Genomic DNA, 4,785 nt, shown 5'->3' on the forward strand with positions numbered 1-4,785 from the left:
TTGCAATAAAACTTTTCCTCAAAATTCTGACTTTCTCACCTTTTGTCCTATTTTATTCTCTTTTCATTGAAACAAGTTTTTATCCTATAGCCCAGGCTGGCACAATGAAGCACAGGTTGGCTTCAAACACATGCAAAACCACCTTAATTCAGCCTTATATAATGAGACTATAGGTTTGATCCACCATATCCCTGGGTTTCTGCCCAACCCCTAGGGCAGTGTGTGAATGCAACCCCCCTACTACTATAAATTATGCAGTCGAATTTCCCACATTTGGGGAAATCAAAGGAGTCAGCACATTTGGGGTGCAATGGATAAGCCTTGGCCTGGGTAAACCTCCTTTGCAATTATGGTGTCTCCCCTGTCATGTATGTCTTAATCTCAGATTCTCATTACTGTTTTCAGTGTGCTTGATGGTGCTGCACTAACCTAAAAAGCATCTATTTTTAGTGACCTCCAAGTATGGTGCTGCTCAAATCAAGTAGCTACATGAAGAAGAATAGAAGTTGGCCCTTATCTCTCACACTTCACAAAACTGAACTCAAAATGGACCAAGGACCTCGACATAAGACTTAATACCCAAATCTAGCAAAGGAGAAAGTAAAGAATATGTTTGAATTTCCTGGCACAGAAAAAGACTTTCTCTCAGGACTTCAATAGCCTAGGAAGTAAGACCAACAGTTTAAGGCCTGGGAAGATGGCTCAGTGGGTAAGAGCACTGACTGCCCTTCTGGAGAACCTGGGTTCCATGCCCAGCACCCACATGGCAGCTCATAACAATCTGTAGCTTCAGTTTTAGGGGGGTCTACACCTTCTTCTAGCCTCTGCCAGCACTAGGCACCAAGCATGCACATGATACACAGACTTGCATGCAGTCAAAACACCCATATACATCCATTAAAAAAAAAATTAAAGACCGACAACCAATAAATAGGACCTCATAAAACTAAAATGCTTGGTACAGCAAAGGGCACCATCATTCAAGTGAAGAGGCGGCCTACAGAATGGGAGACAAAACTTTATCTCTGACAGAATATCAAGAATATACAAACTCAAAAAAAAAATCAAGAAATAACTCAGTTTTAAAAAGTTGCATGGAACTAAGCAGAGAGTTATCAAAAGATGAAATATGAATGGCTGAGAAACTTTTTTCTTTAATGTTCAACATCCCAAGCTATCAGCAAAATGCAAATTAAAACTACTTCGAGATTACCCCAGTCTGGATAGATAAGATAAAAAAAAAATGCTGTTATGAGAGTCAGAGGAACATTTATTTGTGGTTGATGGAATGCAAACTGGTACAGCCACTATGGAAATCAGTATAGACACTCCCAAAGAAACTATATCTACTGCATGATCCAGCTATCCCACCCTTGGGCATATATCCCCAAAGACTCTATATTCTAATACAGTGATACTTGTTTATCCATGTACATTGTTGCCCTAGCCACAATAGCTAGGAAATGCAAACAGCCTAGGTATCCCTCAAATAGTGAATGAATAATGGAATGTAGTATATTTACAAAGTGCAATATTATTCAGCATTAAGAAAAATAAAATCTGCCCCTCTGGCAATGGGCAAAGAGACACCTTGCTGGTGGTGTTATTCTTACACCTGGCAAGGGCAGAGCACACGACAGCCCTTTGCTCATCCTAGCTTGATGCCTGGCTTGGTGGCCAAAGCTGTCTTATGCCTAGGATTCATAAACATCAAACCCAATCAAATCTAGGCAGCACAGCAGGGGAGGAGGAAGACAGACAAAGACCTGCCCTCCAATGCCCAGCACAGGCAAGTCATAAACACCTACTTGCCACCATGCCACATGCACAGATGGAGGATGCCACCCAGGGGGCCACCAGTGTGTGGCCAGCCTGCATTGGGAGCCACCACAAAATACAAGTAAGTGGTGGTCAGATGGGAGAAATAGAAGTGAAGCAGCTTGAGCATTATGAAGAGAGATGGAACTGGAGACTCAAGGGTGGAGAATAGGAGCCTGTTGTGAATGGCCATTCCTACCACATGGGGCCAGGGTGAGGTCCCAGCCGGAGCTGCCACTGAAGGCCATGTCTGAGTCCAAGGCAACACAGCAGCAGAGGTAAATGTTGATGTCCTTGGCTCATATTACCCCCTAGAGAACATGAGGATGTCCCTTGTTAGGGCAGCCACTAGGGACCATGTAGATGTTCAGGGGCTGTATGTAACTGGTCTTGCCTCTCGGTGGATGCAGTGCTCTGGAGAGCTGGCCCCATCTCTCACCAGCAGCAGCACTTGGAAAACAGGCCCTGTATTCACCCAGGCAACACACTGGAGCTGGTTCTGGTGGCAGGGGTGTGGAAAAGCTGACTCTGCCACTCATCTGCTGTGATGTGGCACAGGCACAGAGATGATGCCCCCCCCCCCCCCCCCCCCCCACATACTCACACACACACTACCTCCAGCAGTCAGGAAAGCTGCCAGCGGGATCATGAGCTTGGGAGAGCTAGCCCTGACCCTCACCAACCGCTCGGAGAGTGGGCCTTGCCCCTCCACTAGACAGCACAGTAGGCAGCAAACGGGAGCAGCCTGGAGGTCAGGTCAAGGGAGAACTGGCCCTGCCACTTGCTGGCTGCAGCAGTTCGGAGACCTTCACTGGGCAGCACAGTAGAGCTGTCTCAGGAGACACAAACGCAGGTAAACTGGCCCTTAGGGCATAAGAGCAAGAGAGATGACTCTGCCTCTTCCTGATGGCTGCATTGAGTAGCTTAGCCAGAGCGGTGCTGAACAGCTCACCTTGGTAGTGTGGAGAAGGGAGAGCAGGCAGGCTGACCAGTTCAGATCCATACCTCTGAATTGGCCCACTCCAAAATCTCTATCATCTGTGAACAGGTTGGGACCAATGAAAGGGCCAGTCCTGCTGATTCAAAGCTACAGGATCTCCATCGCACCAGGGCAACAACAGGGCAACAATTGGGACCAGAAGTTCCAATGAGGGTCCAATATTGATGCTGTCACAGAAGCCAGAGATCTTGAACCAGATCAGTGACTCATTGCAATGAACATTTGCAAGTGAAGATGTGTGGAAAGCTAAAATAATGTCTGTCCTGGCAAAACAAGCACACTAGTGTAAAAGTGGTAACACGGGAGTGACCAAACACTTTCTAATTGGATTTAAGTTCTACTCACCAAGACAATGTCAAGTAAGTAATCTGCAGTTAGACAGGCCATAGGCTCTGGGGAAGAACATACTGCTATTATTCTACTAAGTGGACATAGCATCAAGCCAGCTCCTAACTGCTCACCATTATACCCATAGACTAATGTCTATCTCACCACCATAGAAATTGATTCGCCTCTATTGTCATAAAAAGTACACAAAGTTGGTGGGTTAGGAAGGGGGATAGAGCAGAAAGAAGCTGGAGGAAGGGTAGTTGTTGTTATTGTTGTTGTTTCTGCAAAACATCAAGCACTATTAATAGGTGAGCCATCTCTCTAGCTCTACAGTTTTAAATAAGATGACAAACACCTTTAAACAAAGTCACAATGACTATTTTGAATCAACACTCAAGAACTGAGATCAGAAAGGAGCTATAATCTTATATGAGTCAAAAGTTAAAGTACAAATTCTGCTTTCATTCACTCACTTTTGTGGTATTAGGGATGGAATTCAAGGCCCTGCACATGCTGGCAAGAAGAGCTCTTTACCCTGAGCTGCATCTTTTTAATAGTATAAATCATTGAGACAAAATACAAGAAAGTTTTCAACATAGGTTTACTGGGAGACGTTTTTAAGCATTTGTAATTTTAGCTCTCAATCAGGAGTCTCTTTAGCTTTATTTTACATTATAATTCTCATGTTACAGCTACCCTTAAACTATGAAAGACACAATCCTCTCAGGAAAAAAATTGAGTCAGATGTTTTGAGAAATAATGTATATGGAATCTGGTGATTCTATGAAGCACAGCATAAAATTAAGATAAGTTAAAAAAAAAAAAAAGAAAAGAAAAGAGTTCCCTGACTTTTGGAAAAGATGCCCTTCCCTGCAAAGACTGATTGTCAGGTCCTAGGACTGCTCTTGGGAGTGTCAGCAGATGTGGTTGGAAAAGGGCTATCCACCCCTCCTCACTCTGCTGAAGTTCTTGGCAGAACTAAAATCTCATGCTCACCCATCCATCAAACATCTGGCAATAATCTGGCAAATACGTATTTGTACAAAGTATGCTTTTTGCAACTACCACAGTACAAGAATTACATTTAAATAGGAATTATGAAAAACACACGTAAGTGCAGAAAGAACTAGAGAAGTAAAGTTGCTCGTTGCTCCCAGGTCAACAGAGCACACCACGTACTGCAGATGAGAGTGTGGGGTGAGCAGTCTAGTAGCCTACGGGTGACACATGACGACACATGGGAAAATAAGGGTCAATGGCCAGGCAGGCAGACTTAATAGACCCACAGATTACACCAAGAACTGGCCATCACCTATTTCTCTAGGTAAAGCTCTGGGGTTGGGAGCTATGGGTAGCAGCCATCTATACTTCGCTCCCTAGCTTCTATTATGCCAAAACAAAGACCCAGAGGCACAGGAAAATCTAAAACTAAGATTTTTACCATTCTGGCAAAAAAACTTAAAATCTCAATGTAGGTGAATACCAATATTGGGGGATAGTGTGTTACTGAAAAAACAAAATTCACTTCAATTGTGGAGAACCATGTTTTGCTATGCAGTGTGCTAAACAGACAGTTGAAGCTACCTAAGGAACACAGGTTCCCCAGTGAACTTCCAGATAGTATAGACGTCTGCTTT

General features: G+C 44.0%; 2 non-coding genes across 2 annotated transcripts; one reads left to right on the forward strand and one right to left on the reverse strand.

The window, feature by feature from the left end:
- Positions 1-211: 211 nt before the first annotated feature.
- Positions 212-376, reverse strand: LOC116092845. Its single transcript, XR_004119534.1, has one exon. It is a non-coding gene; the product is annotated as a U1 spliceosomal RNA (small nuclear RNA).
- A 1,185-nt stretch (positions 377-1,561) lies between these two features.
- On the forward strand, positions 1,562-1,707 carry LOC116092747. The gene has a single exon (XR_004119463.1). It is a non-coding gene; the product is annotated as a small nucleolar RNA SNORA48 (small nucleolar RNA).
- Positions 1,708-4,785: the final 3,078 nt, after the last annotated feature.

The sequence above is a fragment of the Mastomys coucha genome, unplaced genomic scaffold (assembly GCF_008632895.1).
Source record: "Mastomys coucha isolate ucsf_1 unplaced genomic scaffold, UCSF_Mcou_1 pScaffold15, whole genome shotgun sequence".
Lineage (NCBI taxonomy): Eukaryota > Metazoa > Chordata > Mammalia > Rodentia > Muridae > Mastomys > Mastomys coucha.